This window comes from Ctenocephalides felis, unplaced genomic scaffold, assembly GCF_003426905.1.
Source record: "Ctenocephalides felis isolate EL2017-DRISC unplaced genomic scaffold, ASM342690v1 CF-g0.4_SCAFFOLD_01886, whole genome shotgun sequence".
NCBI lineage: Eukaryota > Metazoa > Arthropoda > Insecta > Siphonaptera > Pulicidae > Ctenocephalides > Ctenocephalides felis.
Window position 1 is genome coordinate 91,116,227 of NW_020538040.1, and position 23,772 is coordinate 91,139,998.

At 30.0% G+C, this 23,772-nt stretch overlaps 1 protein-coding gene and 1 non-coding gene across 3 annotated transcripts in view; one reads left to right on the forward strand and one right to left on the reverse strand.

Moving 5' to 3' along the window:
- The window catches only part of LOC113378001 (beta-arrestin-1), a gene marked incomplete at its 3' end in the record, with an annotated part of 290,018 nt that overhangs the window by 253,677 nt on the left and 12,569 nt on the right, over window positions 1–23,772 (forward strand).
- Window positions 19,836–19,908, reverse strand: Trnav-uac. Its single transcript has one exon. It is a non-coding gene; the product is annotated as a tRNA-Val (tRNA).

The window sequence follows — 23,772 nt, forward strand, 5'->3', positions numbered from 1 at the left end:
CGATGCCATGAACCATTAGTTCGTTACAATTTTGATGAAACTATGTATGATGATGTACTTTGTAATCTTTTTCAAAGGTTGGATTTATGGTCTGTGGCAAATTTTTGCTACGATGTTTGCAGTTGTACATTCTAATTCGTACTATTATGTATACATATTGGGAAGTTTTTGAAACTTGCCTTAAGGCAAAATGCACTTACACCTACTTTAATCATGTCTTCTTATTATAAGTGCTTTTAACGTTAATATAGTGATATTGCGCATTTATGGCAATTTTATTTTTGTAGTAAAATAGAGTTGGCTTATCATATCCAGTAGGATATAATTCATTTTAAATATAAGGAGGGAAATACAATAAAAATTGAAACATCAAATTATTTATACATTACACTAATGCCAATGGAAACGACTTATATTAATACAATATTTAATGTGATATATATGCAATTCACTAAGATCAGTAAGAAGTAATAATTATACAATAAAACAGCAAGTTTATTTTTTATAAATATTTTTATAATCGACCTTTAAAAATACAAATTTTAATTGATGCATGTACGCATCAAAATCAATTTTCACACAGTTTTAGATAAATACACACACAGTTATATATAATGTATGGAGCATAAAATGGCAATGTGCATAAATGCAATAGTGCTCAAATGAAAAATAAAACTGTATTTTAAATAAACTATTAAAATGTTTGTGCTCTTGTGCAATCTGTTGCGAACGCATTGAGTAAAATTTCAGCCCCGGAGTCCATGTTGGCCTTTGGATTCGTTTCATAATTCTTATATATTTTGAAGATCTTGCTGCATCTAGCATCTAGGAAATTTAAACAACCTTTGCTTTTTATAAAATAGTTGTTGTTTGAAAACTACGATCCTTTTATACTAATTCAAACAAAGTTATACAAAAGTGGCATGCCTGGAACCTCAAAAGTGGGACGACAAAGCGATTGCGTCTTCTAATCCCAACTTTCGTGTAGCAATGAGATGACACAAGGAAACATCTGTATTTGTTTAATGGTCCATAAGATAGTTGAGATGAACACACTTAAATGAGTGATAACTCTGGACGGATATAACTCTCAATGAAGAGTCATCTCATCAGATATAATAAGCCCCAAACTGTATGATATATGCATGAATGTATGTATGCATTTGCATGTATTTATATGTATGTATATATATATATATATATGTGTGTGTGTGTGTGTGTGTTCTATGACGTAACGGTTAAGCGCTCTGTCTTGTGGACACCATCGTGAGTCAGTAGCGATATCCATTTTCACTTGAAAATTTGGATCAAATTTAGAAATGCCTTTCCAAAATTAGCGAAAATTGGTCAAATTATTCAACTTTTTTTTAGATTCGAACATTATTCAGAATTCAGTTTAAAAAAAAAAAAATTTAACTGCTTAAGTTTCATATATATTCAATATATCGAAAATTCACATTTTTTTCAAATTTTCAGTCAAAATAATATTTTGTATCACATACTATTTTATTATTATTATTATTATTATTATTATTATTATTATTATTATTATTATTATTATTATTATCATTCGATATAACAAGTAATATTTTAGAAATAGATAATCGGCTTTTAAAAATACAAAATTATCTGGCCCAGTTTCACAAATTTTGAGATTGACAGGATTTAAGGGGGTTGTTCGGTTTTTATTTATTTTTTTTCTATTTTGAGATTTTTTGATATTATGAAAGCTAAAAACCTTAGAATTATTTTTAAAAAAATCATCTCAATATCTTTTTTTTTGACGAAGTATATATATATATATATATATATATATATATATATATATGTATGATCCTCTGAAACCGTTTTTTTCATCGCTCCGCGAGCTATTGTATGCCAGCTGCTTTCTTTTTCATTATAATACCTCATGCACATGACCTTTTTAATGATGACCAGCTTTGAACACCATGGTGTATTTAGTACATTATATTAAAAACTTTAAATACGTTTTTCTCAAAATAACTTTTTTCAATGCGGTGCCACAAATTAAAAAAAACTACAAGTCGGATCGACTTGCATTTTTTTTTAATTTGTTCACCACTGCAATACCTAGCCCCCTACCTCAAACAACTTGATAGCATAACGCAAAAAATTTTTGCGAAGCTTTTCGTCCCAATAACAAGGTCTTTGTTAACACTTTTTATTAAAATAGCTGCCATTTTTTTCTTTCTTGCTTTATTTTTTTCATTTTGGTAGGGGGACTGGATTCAAACTTCTTCTTCAACGTAGCTTCTTTTTTTGTTTCGGGCGATGCGCAACGGATGTATCTGTGGCACCACAAAAGAGATCGATTTTGCAAGGCCGACTTTGACGCCCCCTGGTTAAAAAATGATAGCGAAAAAAAAGAAAAAGAAAATTTCGTAATATTCTATGATTTTGTAATTTTTGTTTAAAATAACCGCATGTCTCTATGAAATACATTTCGAGAAAAACAAAAACAAATACCTTGCATTTTTTGCAAAAAAAAAGAACCCCTTAATATATATTGAACTTCTTTCTTAGTTTTACCCTGGTAATGTTGTGGCGAAGTTTTCTGGCAAGTGAGTTTTGGTGATTCTCGAGGCGGTTTTTGTATTTGTCTTTATGGATTAATCAATTTGGTACTTACTTTGGGTTTAATTTTAACACGTTTGATTTGGAAGCTGATTCTCATAGTTGAACAAAATTGACTTAATAATGGCTTTGTACAAGAAAATTTTGTTGTGCGTGTATAAGTTGTGAAATTTCATTTTGGAATAAATCGTACACCACTAATTAGATTAAACTTCTGTTGTTTACTTGCTTGGCGTTCATTTCAAAGATTATGACACATATTATTACAATATACTTATTATATGCAGGATTATATGTTACCTTTAACGTGTGAGCATAACAATTTAGTTTTATTTTTATTTTGAAAGCAATGAGATTCTAATTTGTGCAAGCAGCACTGGATTGCGGTTTTATCAGAATATCGGGTATACATGGTTGGATGATTTCTGAAATTTCTATTTCTTATTCTGTTGCAAGATTCGAAGTTAAGGCGGCATCGAATTCATATTCTCCGATCATCTGCGAATGATGAGATTCGTATTCCATAAGTGATTTTCTCATTTCTTCGCCCTTTTGGTTATATCATGTGGAACTAACTGATCCGTCTTGTATTTACGTAACAAGATTGCGTTTGTTCAGTCTTTTGAATACATGGCCAATTATTGGTGTACGAGTATGCTCGTATGCACCACAATTTATTTTATTATCACAATGAACAATCTCATGATTATGATTTATTATGTATCATATTACTATTTTTACCCAAATGTTATGTCCCAAATAGAAATAAATGAGCAGCACTTTCATGAATAATTTAATCGTGAACGCTGAAGACCATTTTTCGAGTAAGTCAATAAAAAGCTCATGAATTGAATTTGTTTCTTATATAGATTTATCTTTAGGAAGGAATGTAAGGCATCTATCGTTGCTTTTCCACCTCTTAGTTTAGAATATAAATTGGGTGGACATGGAGGAATTTGCACGATATTTTTATATTATAGCACTGCCTGTGTATATGTTATTGCTATTTTATTTTTAAACTAAAAAACTATTTAGAGGTAAAACAGGTAGTACTTTATACATGAATATTGTATCTGCAATTTTGGAAACATATATGCAAAATTATATAATTAATGTTATTAATATAATTTCAATATAGTGTATGAATATATTAGTTTAATTACGCTATATGACTAATTATACAATTAATTGCGCTAGTTTAATTTAATTTAATTGAAAATTTTATAACGATATAAGTTGGTCATTGTGTTCATTTTTTAACTTCCCGTAGGGTAAGTTATTGTAATGGGCCGAAAATCGGAATTGAAAATTTTTACATTTCTCGACGTTTTGAAGGTTTCTGAACGTTTTGGCATACCTCAGAAATAATGGATGTGTGTGTGTGTGTGTGTGTGTGTGTGTGTGTGTGTATGTATGTGTGGATACAAATTTCCAGTCACGTTTTAGGGCGCACGGATCAACCGATTTAAATGGTTCAAAAAACATTCGATTCCTATTGATTGGGAAAAGAGCTGATTAGTTTTTGGCAAAGGCAGGTCCAGCCGTTTCGGAGATACGGAGCAAAGAGTGCAGAAAATAGAAACAGAATTTTTGAGCGAACGAAGTATCCGATTTAAATTATCTAAAAAACATTCAATTAGTAATGATTGGGAGAAGTGTTTATTACTTTTTGGCAAAGGCAGGCCCAGCCATTTCGAAGATACGGAGGTAAATATGTAAAAAATGGCAGTTTTTGAGAGAACTAAGCGCCCGATTTAAATGATTCAAAAAACTTTCTGCTTGTCTTAAGAAAATAATTGATTTTGAAAAAAAAAAATTTGTTCCTTTTTTTTTTTTAGTATTTTGTATATCGAAAATATTTCAGATTTTATTTTTAATTCTGACTATAGTTCTAATATACTTTACAAATAATTTCAACTCTGCAATTCGGTTTATATAATTCTTATAAATATTACACAATGTTACAATATTTATAATAATCTATTTGAAAACATTCAGTATTCCTCGAACATTTCGTTACGGTGCGGGAAGTTCCAGCAATTTGCCTTAAGGCACGATGCCATAATTGCCTCAAGACAGAATTCCACTTACAGCTAGTTATTGTAGCATTTAGTAAACATCATTCAATACTATATTACGAAACTCTCTAATATAATATATATAATTAAAGAAGAATCTTTATTTTATAAATTTGCCACAATATTTGTGGCATCATCACAGAAGGCATTTAACTGTTGAATTAGTTATGTTCTATTATTAGTTTAAATGTACTTACAAAGTGTATATATCTTAAGCAAAAATCATATAAATTTTTATAGTTGTTAATAAAATAAAATGCGGGTGTCAAAGTATTACTCGTTTTGTTAGTGTAGCTATTTTAAAACACGTCGTCTTTGTTTTGTCGCTCTGGCATGTTCCAGTGGAAGCTTAAAATAAAATTTTAAAGTTTATATTAAAAACCAGATCTTATACATCATAGACGTAAACGTATTTTAATTTTTTATATTTTGGTATCCAGGCATCGACGAATGAAATAGTAGATGAACAAAACATTTCCTAGAGGGATATACGAGTTAAATCGTTATTTGTTGTGAAATTTCAATATATGTATTTACTTTGTATTAAGCGAATAGAAGTTTGCATTGTCATGGCAGAGGTAGTATCATGTAGTCTGCAAATAGCATAAAATGGGCGGTGTTCGTGCACATGTTAATTAAATCGGTTTAAAATGTCTATCGGTGCGCATACACATTGATGTTCAACATAGTTTTAACTTCCTGTGGGGTAAATTACAGTAATCGAAAAAAAAATCGAAAATGAAAATTTTTGCATATTTTTACGTTTCAAAGGATTCAAATTCTCGGCGTAAAATTGCTACAATTTTTTGTTGAGGATTTCGAGAACGCGGATCAACCGATTTCAATGATGCAAAATATATTCGATTCCTATTGATAAAGAGAGTGGCTGTTTAGTTTTTGGCCAAGGTAGGTTCAACCGTTTCGAAGATTCAGGGCAAAAAGTGTTCAAAATGGAAATTTGGTTTTTGATAGAACGGAGCGTCCGATTTCAATCATTCAAAAAACATATTACTTGTATTGACAAAATAAAGAACTAATTAAATTTTTGGAAAGGCAGGTCTAGCGGAGATTCAATGAAAAAAATAAAAAAATGCCATTTGTCAGTCAAAAATTATCATTAGACATATGCACATCAAATTATCAGAAGATTTATAGAGTTTTCAATATTAAGTTTAAATTTTGTTTACATTTCTATGAGTTCCGTGTCAACGTATCTGTTAGACTGCAACGCGGCGCTTACGCGCTTCGATATTTTGTCTCTACACTGCTAATGCAGAGCAATTGCTTTAAAAAAGTTCTAAATTTTCAAAAAATTATAAAAATATACTAGATTTTCTTTTTCAAAAAAGTTAAATTTTGTCAAAAATTTCAAAGTTCTCAGAACTGTATTTTTTCTATTCGGTACGGAAACTTCCAACAATTTGCCTTAAGGCACGATGCCGTGTACGACTAGTTCATACGTATCTCACATTTTGATGCAGGGAAGTGATAATAAATATATTTGAATTAGATCTTTATCAAATTTATCATTAATTCAAATAAGTGCTTTAATTCTTGTGGACTTCAAATCGAACTAAAATCAATGTTTCTTTTAAATTAATTTCCTACCCTGTGAATTAACTTTATTAATGCAGCTTTTTCTATAGTACCTGCTGTCTGTCATTTTTTATCGTGAAAGTAATTCAGAATAGCATAGAGCTGATTCTCAGAAAATTCTAAGTTATTTTAGCTCTAATATGCTTATGAATATGTAGAAAATAAATTTAAATTATAAACAAAAGGCAATTTGATTTTGAGCAATTATATTTTGAAAACCAAACCGATAGCATCACAACAAATACTACACATCAAACAAACAGCTAACTGACTATTTTCAGCAAAACTCCTAGCTCAATTCATCAATGTAGAAATGTGCCTTTTTGTTGTTTTGTATCAGAACACTGTACATAACCTTGATCAGGTATTGTGTCAGAAATATATATCAGCAGAGGTTGAATTACTGTTAATTTAATTTGTTTCTTGTAAAATTGCTTATTTTAACTTAATTTACTTTTTGATTTCTATTTATTATTGTTACACCCTTGCCAATGTAAAGGTTTAGATCTCCTTTTTACTACACCCACATGCAAGCTTATATAGAAAATATTATATATATAGAAAATATGTTGAAACTAATTTAAAAATAACACCACATTTTGCAACACAATTAAATACCTAAATATTATATCCAGGTATCGTAAACCAAATGCAAGAGCTCAGAACCAAAAAACTACCAACGAAAAAAAAACTTTTTGGTATAAACATTGATATATTTCCGTTTATCTCCTGATAGCGACATCGTAAGAATTAAGGTTATGGCTGGTTACACATCTTTTGCCTTCTACTTTAAATTGGTATCATTAAAAAATCCTATACTTTTGTTTATGAAATAGTGATGGTGGACCTCTTTACCCATGGCCTTTAAGCCCTTTTCTACCCTATGCAATAACTGCAAGTAATTATAAGTTGTTTACGATGACAGGTTTCAGGGTTCATAAATTACATTACTTTGGCTACCACTGCTCGAGCACAATGCGGTCTCCGTCAGTGCGTTTTAACGAACACCACTGCGAACTAACTTTTGTTCGGGCGGTAATTTTAATTTAAAATCTGACGTGAAATCTCCAAAATTTATGCGTTGGTCGTTTCTGATATTTTCCTATTAATCCTGTGCACGCTGTTCCGAGAGTTTCGCAAACATTTCAGAATATAATATACATATAATATTTTTTAATCTGGAAAATTTTCAAGAAATTCATTCTTAAAAATTTGGTGCCCGAAGTACTGTCGTTTTTTTTCAATTTACTCATCTACAAATACATTTCCTAATAATTTCATTTGTTATCTTAACTATGCTTGAAGGAATTAAAATTGTAAGTGAAATATCATTTATCAAAAATTCATACCCATTTATTTACACGATAAAATGTTTTTTATTAAATGATGGAAAAAGGCAGCGATTAACACAATGTATCATACGTTAAGCGATTTATTTTATATTTTAAGTCCGATTGAAAATGAATTTCATTTTTTCTTAATATCACAATAAGTACATAGTCTTCTTGCTATAATATATTTGAATCTTTTTAAAGTATAATAAAAATAAATCTATATGATTTTTGCATCGATGTCTACCATTATGTATGGAAACACACGTATATATAAATTCTGTATAAAAAAAATAAGCTAAGCATATATTTCTTTAAAAGATTAATTTAAAGAACCACATTTTTGATCATTCACTTAATACTTCCAATATAATCTGATAGCTATTAGATTATATTTACACCTCTTTCCAAAGCGTAAAGTTGAACTAAAAACGACCTCATCGTTAATCAGACTGAATGAAAGCTCTCGTGAATTCAATATTACATTACTATCTTTATTGATTTAGTTCGTAGACATTCAATCTACTAAAGAATAATTTATTAACTCGTCATCGTGATCAATTTGTTCGCCCATCATCATTCAAAGTTTCACAAGTCGCAAACTCTTGTCCTAGTCATCTAGTATGTCTAGAGATAATTCTATGCGTTTTTGTTAGATTCGAGTTTAATATTTGAAAACTGTAACTTTGTTTCTACAAGTTTTAATTTTATTTCTTTATAACGGTCAAGAGTACACATATTTAATTAATTAATATTTTTGAATAAAACTTTTTTATGTTTGGTTTTCGTTTTCGGGAATAATTTATTAATAAAATATTTAGTTTTAAAATTTCATTTATGTTGTCGAATAAAATTTTACAGATTTTAGTGAATTATAAACCATATTGGGTTTACTTATCCATTATTGATTATTTCATTAAATTATTGTGTATAATTTATATATTATGACGACCTGACTCAAAACTGAAATTATAAATGATTTTACGCATTGCTGAAAGTAACAATGAGCGTCGCTATCAGGAGATACTTTTTTACAGTTTTCAAAAAGTTTTAAAGCTTTTTTATACATTTTAATTTTCGGTCCAAGAACTTTCAGCAATTTGCCATAAGGCACGATGCCATACACCACTAGTTTAAATTTATTTGAGCATATGATAGTTATCAAAAAACTACCCTAAACTGATATGGAGTACTTTTTTATATTTCACTTAAAATAACATGCCGTGAAAGAGCCTCATGATTTTTTTGTTTATGACTACTAGCTCATTCTTGGACATAAGAATCCAGCAACTATTTTATTCGAATAAGTAATACGTTCGGTATAAGTACCTATTTTAATAAAAACTTATGCAATTTTAAGAATTTGGGATTTTTATGTTAAAACACTAGTTGTATTAGGAGAATTACCGATAAAATGACATGGTGTTTTGTTTTTTTTAATGATATAAATTTATTTAATAATTTATAATCAGCGTCGATGGTTTTTAGTCATTTTTGGTTAATTGACTTCCAGTTCCATGGTCTTACTTTTAATTAAATAGGAACTATTTAATATAAAACCTATTACAAACACTATTTTGTCCATATAGTGGTGATAAAATGGAATATAAGGTAAGGACTATTAAAAAAAACATAAAATTGTTTGGTGCTCTTTGGGACATCAGCCAAAAATAACATGTTATACATCACGATCAACCTTCGCCAGGCTCAGAATGGAGAAAAATGCTTTCAATAAATTTAAGTCTTTTCTTTTTACCGGCGAATCCTTTGGTCTGTTTTAGAAGTAGTTAGAGTAAAAGTTAAAGCCAATCACATTTGACACGTTTCAATTTTCTTGGTCTCGAATAAAGTACTCTGTAGTTCTTGCGAAATAGTACTATGTGACTTTGTCCATTGTATAAATATGTCATTATGTCTGAAAGTGAACTAAAATGAAAAAACAATCAACATTTCATAAAAATATGATTATTGCAATAAAAGTGGTCGTGAGTAGTACTGGCATAAGTTTATTGATTTTAATAGAATTAATTACAAATAACAACAATTAAGTTCCTAAAATATGAGAAAACCACCCTCAAAATAAACAGTTCAAATCGCGATATATTATTGAACTTATTATTGCGACAAAAATGTGACAATGATTCTCAACATCTGACAGGATTGTGATCGTTGCTTCCTTAACGTTAAACTGTTGCTGAAATGTTACTAAAACCAGCCAATTTTCAAACTAGTAGTGTATGACATCGCCCTTTAAGGCAAATTGCTGGAACTACTCGTAACGTAACGAAATGTTCGAGGAATATTAAATGTGTTCAAAAATATTATTATAAATACTGTAACATTGTCTAATATTTATTAGAATTATATAAACCGAATTGCAAAGTTAAAATTATTTATTTAAAGTATATAAGTGAGCTTTAAATTTGGAAATAAAAAAAAACAAAAGCAATTGTTTCGTCAACACAAGCAGAAAGTTTTTTGAATCATTCAAATTGGATGCTTAGTTCTCTCAAAAACTGCCATTTTTTGCACATTTAGCTTTTGCACGTATCTTTGGAATGGCTGGACCTGCTTTTGCCAAAAACTCATGACACTTCTCCCAATCATTACAAATTGAATGTTTTTTCAATCATTCAAATCTGCACTTCTTGCTTCGTACCTCCGTAGCGGCTGGACCTGCCTTTGCCAAAAACTAATCAGCACATGTCCCTATCAATAGGAATTGAATGCTTTTTAAGCCATTCAAATCAGTTGATCCGTGTACTAGAAAACGTAAACGAAAAATTGCGGACACAAACACACACATCCATTTTTTCTGAGGTAAGGCAAAATGTTCAAAAACCTCTGAAACGCGAAGATATGTGAATTTCATTCACGATTTTTGGACGTTTATAATAACTTACTATGCGGTTAAAAATTATTCTGAAGTTACCTTCTCGGTTGCGTGAAACTATAATACATACGCGCGAATGTTATTATATTTTCATTACCGTTTGCACATTACTTGGTTTGCACGCAGGCGCGAGGTGATAAATAACAATTTGTTGATAACGGAATTTATGGGATGCATTTATCATTTACATATTTTTGATGTATTATGATTAGATAACAGTATCATACATCATGAACGGACGTGTGCAGTATTATGCTATCGTATTACTATTTCTAAACTCGCGGCTACGGCCTGCCAATTTTCCGTCAGGGCGCTAATTCGTATTGTGCGGCCTACTCGTGTCAATTCAGTGTTTCAGTGGCAACTGAACTCGTCAAACATTGCACGTGACAAATCACAATCAAATTAATAAGGATGAATAACTACCTAAATTCAGAACCTACCAGTTTATAATTAGGTTTGCGGACTTGTATTTGTAGCACCGTATTTGATATATAATTCATAATTACCGTGCACTAGGTGTATCTATAATATACTACTATATTTGCGTCACGGTGTAAACAATTTTAACTAATGAACAAAACTAATTTGTATGTGCTTTGCCGAACATTTCATTCATTTCATTACTCTATACATTTCAAACTGCGTATGAGTATTTCTTTATAATTTATTGAATCATACCTAATGAATATTCTGCATAATTATATAGGGTAGAGCGGGGTTTAAAGGTTTGCGGGTAAAAAGCTCCACTACCAATATCTCAAAAACAAGTAAATTCAGGATTTCAAAGTAGAAGGAAAAAGATATGTAATCAGCTATCGCTTGAGCAATGTCGCTGTCAGGAGATAAACGGCAATGTTTAAAAATCTGTAACAAAAGTATTTTCTTTTGTTGTTAGTTTGTGGTTTAGACAACTTTTATTTAGCTTACGAGGCCCTAATATAGGGACCGATTCTGCCGCATAACAGACCATGGCTGTGGCAAGGCTATGTTAGGATCATTTTTCCATACACATTCGTTCTAAATATTGACAAAACCATGTGGTTGTTGTGCAGTCAGGCGTTTTTCTCAGTTTGTCAGATAGAAAACATAACCAAGAAATCGCACAAATGTCTAAAAACCGATGTTGGATAACATGGTCTTTCTGACTCAGGTTAAAAACATAAGAGTGACGTTGCAGTTTATGTGTAAAACGCCTGAATGCACACCAAATACATGATATTTTGACAGTATTCAATATGATTCAGTAGCATAATGTATGGCACATGGCCTTGCCATAACATTTGTCTTTTATCCAGCAGAATCGGTCCTATAATTTTCAAATATACGTTATTTAATTGTTTCATGGAATGAATTGTTAATTTTAAGTTAGATTCAACAGATGTTTTTATATAACCTCTATAATAGCTTACATGTGGTGGGGTAAAAAGAATAAACTGAATCTTTACCCTGGTAAAGACGTAAACAATAAAATATAGTAAATTTGGTTAAAAGAAGCAATTTTAAAAGAAATAAATTAACTGTTATTCCAACTCTGCTAAGGAATTCAACTCTGACAAAATGCCAGATCAAGGTTATACACAGTGTTATCTTTGTAATATGTGCCCAAAAATTTATATTTTGCATTTATTGAATATTGTAGCTATTATTTCGGAAAATCCCTTCAAAATTAAAATTAAGACATTAGATTTGTTTGCTCTCTGGCTGTCTCATTTTATCCTGCCTATAGGGCTAAAGGAACAGATGACAAATTTTAGAAATATAGTATAAAGACATATTTTTATAATTAGGAATTATCGGAACATAGTACGATAGTTGTTTGTTATGTGTTGTGTTGCGATGTAGTTCCTTTGGTTTAGAAAGTATAATATTACTTAAATTCAAATTGGCCCTTTGTGCTTCGCCCTACCCAATGTTTTTTCCCATATTTCTAGCAATAATAAGTTTTTTGAATACCAATCCCATACTATACGGGTTCTGCATTTTGACCACAATGTAGTAGGTTTGCACATCTTTGCACAATCATACACTAGGAAAACTCATTTGCACTTGGCACATAGATCAAAAATATATTTTCAATTGTAAATAAGGCGACAGAAATGGCAATGGAATACTTCTTATATTCAACATTGCTGAATAGAGTCGAACTTAGTTCAACTTATAAACCTGCCTTTGAGTGAAACACTAGATATTATTATTATTATACAATATTGTCATCAAAATATGTATTTTTACTTACCTTGTAGAACTAAATTATTAAAAACTTCTTATTTTGTAGTTGTTAATATTTTATAATTTATGTATATTGTCATAAAACCGTATTGCATATTAATATATGCATTATATAATTGTTATCAGATTCTGAAAAGTTCCATTTATAAGATCGTAATCCTGGATCCAAGATGTATATCTTCATCTTCTCTTTTTTATTCGTCTGTCAGTCGGTTAATATGTTAATATTGTTTTTTCTTGTAATATGGTATAACGTTCTAACATTAGGACATTTGAATACAAATTCATGGTCACGCATTCGTCAAAATGTCGTCAATATAAATTTATATGTCGAGAATAAAAAACAATTGTAATCTAATCAACGAGCGCCATAAGAAGAGATATTGTATTCACAAAATGTATTTTATGAGTAGGATAGGGCGGGCACAAAGATCCAATTTGACTTTGCGTAATTATATTGTGAAAACCAAACGAATTGTATCAGAACAAATAACACATATTATACAAACAACTAGCTGACTATATTTAGTAAAACTCCCAGCTATTATTGTAGAACATTTTTTTCAAAAATGTGTCACCCTGTTTTTATTACCCCGTGGCCAGGAACAAATGCGTCTAATGTCCTATTTCTAATTATAATAGGATTTTCCGAAGTAATAGCTACATTATTCAACCAATGCAAAATATAAATTTTATGGATACATTTTTTTATAGAAATAACACTGTATATTTAACTGTAACTTTGAACTAGTATTTTGTCAGAAATATTTATTAGCATAGTTCGAATAACTATTTATTCAATTTATCTCCTGTAAAATTGTTTTTTTTTTAACTTAATGTAGTTTGAATACAGATGCAATGTCTTATTTTTAATTTAAACGGTATTTGTCAAAATCAAAGCTTAATTATTTCAAAAAATATATGAGCTCATTTTCACAAAAGTTACTCCGTTTATAACCTTTATCTGGTATTTCATCAGAAATATTCATCATCAGATTGAGAATAACTATTTATTTAATTTATCTTTTGTAAAATAGTTTTTTTAACTAAATTTACTTTTTTACTTAATATTTTTTATTGTTTACACATTTGCTAGGGTAAAGTTTCAATTACTCTTTTTTACCACCCACGTGTAAGCTTTTATAGAGGTTATGTAAAAAACTGTTGAATCGAACTTAAAATTAACAAAACATTTTATAAAACAATTAAATAACGTATATTTAAAAATCGTATTCAGTTCTTGTAAACTAAACAACAATGTGTGAGCATCAAAAAACTAACCACGAAAGAAATTTTATTGATTTTAAAACATTTATCTCTCGATACCGACGTCGTAGAATCAAGCCTGGTTATACATACTTCTTTTTCCCTCTACTTTCAAATATTGTTGTTAAAAAAATTCTTAACTTTATTTGTTTTTGAGATATCGGTGGTGCACCTTTTTACTCGCGGACCTTTTAGCCGCGCTCCGTCCTATTGGAAATTGAATTTGATTAATATATAAAATTAAAGACACATTTAAAGCTATATGCTGACAACATGCACATCAAATTGATGTATAGATTCCGTAGAACGTAAGATCATTGTAGTAGATATATACAGTAAAAATCTGTTGAATTCAGGGACCAAACCAAAAACGCGTCTTGTGCGTGATAGGGATAATATGTTTAAAGGAACCGGCGTAAAGTAGGGTATTATGCGAAAAATCGTATTGAGCATGATTAGTTTAACGAAGGTCTACAGTGTTTGTATAAAATCGTTTGTGTAATTCAATACAGTCAGTAATCGGTCAGTGAACTACTAGGTGGGTTCGCAATTTGGACGATTTTTTTCAATTTGGAATAATGTATTTTGTTTGGCCGGCTCTTAATCGTTCACCTTGATTATTACTGAACGAAGGTATTCATGAAACACATGGGGATCCGTGGTTGTTTGTCTAGCATGGTATCCGTGTCCTAGAGGACTCCGTTTCAAAGGCCCCTCGTGTACGCATTTGCATATATATGGATGGTTTCTATAGGAGTAGAAGTCGAACAATGTCGTTGTTTGTATTTGCTTCTTGTATTTGACTCTGCTGAATTTCGTATAAAAGGGATATGACATAGTAGTTGAAAATACCCAACACATTTATTTATTGTCACATTTCAGAAAATGATTAGTCATTTTAATAGATGAACTTGATTTGCTACTTATTTACTTCAGAAATTTGTATGATCCTAAAGCTGTTAAACTAGGCACGCTTATAGATATATCGACCTGGTTACGATAGAAGTAGATTAGATTATTAGTTTTCGGACTGAAATTAAGAGTCGATCTTCAAAATTATAAAATACTACAATAAATATCGCATTACTTTTACAAGGGCATATTTAACCGGAAATCAGCCTTAATATTTTAACAACAATATTTGAAAGTAGAGAGAAAGAGATCCAGCCATCACTTTGATTCCTACGACGTCGCCATCGGGAGATATATGGCAATGTTTCAAAATCCATGATAAAAGTATTTTCTTCCGTTGTTATTTTTTTTGTTGTGAGCACTGTTGTTTAGTTTACGAGACCTTAATATAATTTTTAAGTCTACATTACTTAAATGTTTTATAAGCTATATTGTTATTTTTAAATTAGATCTAAAAGATTTTTTTATATAACTCTATAAAAACGGATATGTAGATGTGGTAAAAAAAGGCCATCCATCTTTACCCTGGCAAAAATGTATACAATAAAAATAGTAAATAAAAGAGTAAATTAAGTGTAAAAAAGCAATTTGAATGGAATAAATAGTTATTTCAATTCTGCTGATGATTATTTCTGACGAAATACCATATTAGGGTTGTATGCAGTATTATCTCTGTAAAAAATGTATAAATGAAATTTATATTGCATTGGTAGAATAATGTAACTATTATTTCGTAAAATCCCTTAAAAATAAGACATTGAACTGTCTTTCCCCTGACTGTCTTATTTTACCCCGCATATGGAGTAAAAAGGGTCAATTTTTGGTGAATTGTTGTGACAGATTTTAGTCAAATCTATAAATATAATGTCTAATATGAAGTCAATTAGGTTTGACTTTAACTTTAACTTTAATCACAAAATGCAGTCAATAACGCAGTGCTATATTTTACATCTTAGCTTAACATATTTTAATCAATGATCGCTGACATAAAAACATAATAATATTGAAATGTCGTTGAATGAGTCGTAAAGTAAGAAGATAGAAACGCTTTTCTTTGAATATACTGTTCTTTCTGTAAAACTCAAAATGAGAATTTATAACATATAATACTGTGAAAGAACGCTAATTATCAATCAGATTATTGCATTCTGAATGGTTGTATGGCAACATAAATAATCCATAATGTGTAATATTCATATGATCATATATAAAAAAGTTAAAATTCATACACAGCTTCAATTACTTTTCGTTTTCCTGGTTTTCCTATAGATCTCTCCTTCTTATATGGATGCTTCTAGTTTAGCACTAGATCTGTTACAAACCTTCAAATATCAAATTGAACTGGCATATTTATTTAAATTCAATGAAGTGGTAAGTTCATTTCACTCCTTATTTATAGTTGCTGATATCGGATTGATTTGTAGATCTAATCTGCACTGGAGTAGAACTCGAGGTAAATATTTGCGTCGTGTTTGCACTTGTGATCGCGCAGTAGAAATACGACGTACTCCTCATATAACTGTTAGACTTGTTTGTTTAATGTGTTTTATTTGTTTATTATTTATTATTTATTTTAACCGTCTTTTGTAAATAGTTATTAATGTTTAATTTAATTAATTTTGATTTCGTGGTATTTAAATTCATGGTATAATTTCAATTGCATTTGAAAAGGAGTGAACATTTTCACCTTACAATTAACTGTTTACTTATTTAATTCTTTAGCGTGTATGTACTTGATTATGTAACTACCCTATAATTAAGTAGATTTTGGACGTATACTATTAGGGTGGGGCGGGTCACAAATTTACAATTGGACTTTAAGTGATATGCTGCCTAAACCAGTAATTTCCAAAGTGAGGCGCACGCCCCACAGGAGGGCAATTTTTAAATTCAGGTGGGCAAATTAAAAAATGACACGATTTTAACCTATATGCTTTGGGTGATTTAAATGTAATGGTAAATGTTTTCGATATTTTAAATATTTAATTCCAAGATAAATATTTCTATAGAAAAAATATCATTTATAAATTAAATCTATGTAACATTTGAATTTCTTATACCACAACCCTTATATTATAAGTTTTGTCACGTGTACGTGTATGCTCAAACATTACATTTTACTTTGTTGTACGCCTTATAACTAACTATATAGTACGCTTAGAAACAACTATCGTACTGTGTTCAGTGATATTCCCAATTAATGCCTATTTATAAAAATGTGTTACATTACTATTTTTCTAAAATTTGTTATTTGTCCTTTTTTATCCCATAGACCGGCATACACAATATCTAATTTTTAATTTTAAATAGATTTTATGAAATAATAGCTAAATTATCTAACCAATACAAAATACAATTTTTGGCGGCACATTTTTTACACTTAATTAATTTTTGGGGGCACATTTTTTACACTTCTTAATCTGGTATTTCGTCAGATATATTCATCAACAATGTTGGAATAACTATTATTTAATTTATTTATAAAATTATTTTTTTTTTAAACTTAAATAATGCTTTATTTTTATTGTTTGCATCATTGCCAGTTTAGAGGTTTACAGTGTCTTTTTTACCCTACCCGCATTTAATCTTATATAGAAGTTATATAAAAAACTATTGAATCGAACTAAAAATAATACTACATCTTATAAAACAATTATAAACGTCTACTTAAAAATTATATTCAGGTATCATAAACTAAATAAAAGGGCTCAAAAACAAAACAAAAAAATATATTGAATATATACATGGCCGAAATCGAAAATATATATTATCCCCTCATAGCGACGTCGTAAGATTTAAGGTGATAGCTAGTTACACATGCTTTGCCTTCTACTTTAAAATAGTCTCAATAAAGTAATTCTGTACTTTACTTGTTTTTTAGATAATTTTGGTGGACCTTTTACTAGCACATCTTTAAGCCCCACTATACCCTACTCGAAAAAACACGAAACTTTTAACGAGCATCACAAAGAAATCCAATTTAATTCTAAATATTTAGCCATGTTTATATGAGTAAGAGTTCTGATTGCTGTGGAAACAATAAAAAAAAAATTAAAAAAAATGTTTATATGAATTGTAATCGCTATTATAATGAAATCAAATATAATGCCATCTTCTGTAAAGTGTTGCTTAATTAATTATCAGAACCATTGATATTAGTAAAAAGTCAATATTTGTGGACTATGATAATGACGACATATATATATAAAGCTCCAAAGGCAGGTCCGTGAACTGAATTAAACTCTAACTTCGAGTCAGAGAAGTTTAGTGCGAGGGAGATTACTCATTTTTTAACCCTTTCGACTCGGATGCCGCCGCTCCGGCGGCATAGTCATTTTACCGTTGTGCTCGGATGCCGCCGCTCCGGCGGCATGATATGTTTTACCGTTAAGCTCGGATGCCGCCGCTCCGGCGGCAAATCCTGTCGGCGATGACCCGTCGCAAACTAAACTTACATTTAATATTTTTTTATTTTTTATAAATTAATTTACTATTACATTCATTTATTGATTGATTTATTAATTTTATAAATAAATATATAACAAAATTAATTTATTAGCTCATGATCCCCATAATTCTAATAAAGATCTGTGAAGAAATGATCTTTTAAACAATATAGCATGGTTTTGAGTGCATTTTTTTTTAATTTTCAAAATTTTCTATTTTATTATCATAATAACTATATTTAAAAGCAATATAACCACATTTTGAAAAAATCCGATACAAAAAAAATTCCGAGTTGAGAGATATGTATAGCACAATAATATTCCGAGCGCAGCGTACCGACTGGCAGTCCGACTCCCGAGTCGAAAGTGTTAAATTACATTACATTAAATTTTTTTTTTCATATTGAAACATTTCTTAGTATACATTTTCAAATGGCAATGGATATATTAAGTAGCATATAAAATAATTAATTAGAACGATATAAAGTTATTTAGAGCCCGCTTTCATTATGACTCAGACTACCTGAATGTTAATAGCGCAAGTCTTTATTGTTTGTGGAGATTAAAATAAATATTCAATGCGTTTAAATGTCGATGAGTTTTCACTTTTACAGAGATATATATTTTTAACTTCCCGTTGGGTAAAAAAAATGAAATTTTTTGCTTATCTTATGTTTCAAAGGTTTCTGAGTTTTGGCATCAGTTATGGGTGTGTGTAGTATGTAAGTACAATTTTTGTCCATGATTTCCGTAGCACGGATCAACCGATTTGATTGATTTAAAAATCATTTCATTTCCATTGACTGGGTGACGTGTTGTTTAGTTTATTTCAAAGGCAGATCCAGCCGTTTCGAAGTTACGAGGCAAAAAACGCAAAAAATGGCTATTCAGTTTTTGAGAAAACGAAGCGTCCGGTTTGAATGATTCAAAAAACATTTTACTTGCATTGACGAAATGAAGAATTGCATAATTTTCCAGCGATTTCGGAGATCCAGTAAAAAATGTTGAAAGCCATGCGATTTGGCTGTCAAAAACGATCAATAGGCAAATGCACATGAAATTGTCAGATATTTTATAGAGATTTTAATAATAAGTACATTTTTTACAATTTTATGGATTTTGTACCAAAATTTGTGGTGTTTAACCGTTAAAGACTACGTCGCGGCTCGAACACACTTCTATATTTCGTTTCTAAAACATCGGCACAGCGCAAATGCTTAAAGAAATCGAAACTTTCAAAAAAAATGTTTTTTTAATTTTAAATTTGCTTTAAGACACGATGCTAGGCACCACTAATTCTAGTCGTTTTGATAATTTCAAAATATAAGGACAAACAATTGCCCATTAGTGAAATTTCCTCTTTTTTATATTGGAGTTTAAAATATATACTGCGTTTTAATATTTGTATAACTCATTTTTTATAAGTAAAAACTTGTTATTAATTGTAAATAAATATATATTTTTTTGAAAAATAAAATAAAAAAAATGATTCCGGCCGGGATCGAACCGGCGGCCTTCTGCGTGTAAAGCAGATGTGATAACCACTACACCACGGAACCTGTGATAATAATTGCTAGTCTTACATATGGTAAACTGTAACGATTGAGTACTTTCACCGATTAATGATATAATTTATCATCAATACTTACAATATATTCAATAGCAATACAATATATTTTAATATATTTATCCGTTGGACGTGTTTTTTATAACGCATATTTTCTAAATATATAATTAGCGTTATTTGAGCAATACATATAGCCAGAAATTTCATTCTATATATTTTCATTTCTCATTTCTGTGTGACAATTACGAGTTATATTTAGAGCATTCGAGCAAAATTTGCTTTGTAATTTACTTCGACTATATGTATTTATTTAGAAATAACTTTAACTGCACCAAATTCAAATTGAAAAAGTGATGTATGTCATCGTGCCTCAAGGCAAATTGCTGGTACTTCCCGTAACGTAATTAAAAATTCGAGGAATATTACATGTTTTCAAGTAGATTATTATAAATACTGTAACTTATATATGATCACGGAAAAGTAAATAAACAAAATTAATCAATCGAATTTAAATCTGAGGACATTGTATAATATTTATAAGAATTATATAAACTGAAGTGCGAATTATTTTGAATATTCAGAACAAAATTTGGCAATAAAAAAAATCCAAAATCATTTGTTTCGTCAACACAAGCAGAAAGTTTTCTGAATCATTCAAATCGGATGCTTAGTTCTCTCAAAAACTGCCATTTTCTGCACATTTAGTTTGGTATCTACAAATCGGCTGGACCTGTCTTTGCCAAAAACTAATTTCTTTCTATTTCTATTTTCTGCACTCTTTTCTCCGTATCACCGAAACGGCTGGACCGACTTTTGCGAAAAACTAATCAGCACATTTCCCTATCAATAGGAATCGAATGTTTTTTGAACAATTCAAATTGGTTGATCCGTGCACTGGATAACGTGGACGAAAAATTGTATTCATATATCATATATACATACATACACACACACATCCATTTTTCTGAATTGTGGGGATCGTGGAGATTGTGCTGCAGTGAATAAATTTTATTAATGTTTTCAAGCCATATGTCGAAAAGGATTTTTTATATTAATATTAGATTCTTGGGCTGGTCAAACGTACAAAGTATCATCCTCATAATAGTAAATTTGAACATAGTTTTTAATTGGAAATAAATTATATCTCTTCTTCCGTATTATTGCTGATATTAATACAAAATTATAATGTTTCAGGAATCACTTAACATTTATATCGTAAGTTTCATAAGTAATATCAAAATAAAAATTTACCGGTATTACGGAGGACTTTATTATAGAATATTTAGCGAAAAATATAAAATTAATTGAAAAATCAAATAAATTTTGATATTATTTACACGTGAAATTATAAATATCAAATAAAAAAAATATATCTGAATCGGGAATTGAACCCCGGAGCAAAAATTAGAATTCCATGACGATAGCCACTTGGCCAATGTGCTGTTGATAAGGAAAAACATCGCAAGCTATGCATGCCGCGCGCTGCTACAATGCAAACTTGAATTAATTTTTATAATTAAACCGCTTTTCATAGGCCTCTAATATTTTACCACAGTCAGTTTGGGCATCAAATCTACCATTGTGCCAAGTTTCATCAAAATCCGAGACGAGCAACGCGCGGGTTCTCCTTTTGAGGTATGCCAAAATGTTCAGAAACCTTCGAAACGTGAAGAAATGTAAAAATTTTCAATTTTGATTTTCGGCCCATTACAATAACTTACCCTACTGGAAGTTAATAAGTTTATTAAAGGAAATGAGCATTTTAAGCTGGAAATGAGCAAATTAAACTAGAAAATAACCTTTTGTGATGAAAAATTTGAGTTTATTAGATTTCTTTGGGACTACTTTTTAAAAGTTAAAAAAATCTAAAATGATTTAGGTTTAAAACACTTCGGATCACTTTGAATCGTAAGATTGAAATATGCTACGTGCTATGCTCGGTCTGATAAAAAAGTACTCCGATTCTATTTATAATGCTTCGAATCACGATCGAATTATTTGGACTAGGTTGTAGTACTTACAATACCTACTATGTATACATTTTATTTACTATTTTGGATTCCGAACCAATAATTAGTAATTCACAAAATACTTGTAGATTTATAATATTTACTTTCTGGAAACATTTGCAAATTTTAAAGTGGATTTTTTAAATATTTTGTTAAATTCAGTTAATAAATATTGGATTTAGCTCAACCCAATTGATCTGTATGTGAAGTGACATTATAAGGTCAAATTATTTTTTGTACAAACTTAGATTTCAGCTATGCAGTAATACTTCATTCTGTGGCGATTACTAACCTCAGATTAACTCTTCTGGAACTTTGAAGAAACTTCGCATGGTGCAAGACTATCTTAATTTTCGCCATTTATAGATCATAAATTATCGAGATCTTTTTTTAAAAAAATTTGCTGAGACGTTAAAAATAATTATTTAAAAAATAAAAGAAGTTAAAAGAATCATTTTTTTTTCAAACCTAAAGTTTGTTTTAAATTTTCTTTATAGAACGGAAAGGTCCGGAAATTTACATTAAGCCACTAGTTAACTTCCCGTAGGGCAAGTTATAGTAATCGCAAAAAAATCGAAAATGAAAATTTTTGCATTTCTCGACATTTCAAAGGTTTCTGAATATTTTGGCATACCTTAGAAAAAATGGATGTATGTGTGTGTGTGTGTGTGTGTGTGTGTGTGTGTGTGTGTATGTATGTGCGGATACAAATTTTCGTCGACGATTTCGGGAACACCGATCAACCGATTTGAATAATTCAAAAAACATTCGATTCGTATTGATAAGGAGACGTGCTGATTAGTTTTTGGCGAAGGCAGGTCTAGCCGTTCCGAAGATACGGGGCAAAAAGTGCCGAAAACGGTAACTCAGTTTTTAAGAGAACGGAGCGTCCGATTTCAATAATTCAAAAAACATTTTACTTGTATTGACAAAGTGAAAAACCGATCAAATTTTCATAAAGGCAGGTCTAGCGGTTTCGGAGATCTAATGAAAAAAGTAAAAAAAAATGCCATTTGGCGGTCAAAAATGATCATTAGACATATGCACATCAAATTATCAGATATTTTATAGAGATTTTAACAATAAGTATGAATTTGGTTTACAGTCCTATGGGTTCCGTACCAATGTTTACGCGTTAGACGTCGACGCGGCGCTTACGCGGTTTGATATTTCGGCTTTATGCAGTTAAAGCAGTACGATTGCTTTGAAAAAAAGTTTAGATCTTTCAAAATATGTCAAAATAAAAAAAACATTTTTTTTTCAAAAAAAAAAAAAATAAAAAAAATAAATAAATAAAAAAAAATTAAAAAAAATTTTTTTTTCAAAAAAAAGTAATTTTTTGTCTAATTGTTTGTCAAAAATCTTATTTTTTCGAAGTAAATTTTTTTCAAAAATGTTAATCGTTTTTAAAAAAATAATAATTTTTGGTACGGGAAGTTTCAGCAATTTGCCTTAAGGCACGATGCCTTAATTGCCTTAAGACAGAATTCCACTTACAGCTAGTTTATAATTAAATTGAAATAGATGTATTTTATTTGTGTCGACCGTCATTTTTCGTTTTTCCCTGTGCATTACCTAATGCATTTGGATTCAACGCCATCGTCGCACTTTCGTGACACACAATACACAATACGTACTGATTGCACTCCCTTTGGGGAAAACATCAGTTGAGCATTCCGATAAGAAAATGTACGCCGTGGTTCTCCGCAACTACCAATTCGAGAATTCACTCTAGAAAATGAAACACTATCGCAATGCACTGCATAAATCATTTTTCTATTGGTGTTTCTATGGGATGAACATGAAATTGTTTCGAGGAAAACAAAAAAATAATTGAATAAATAATT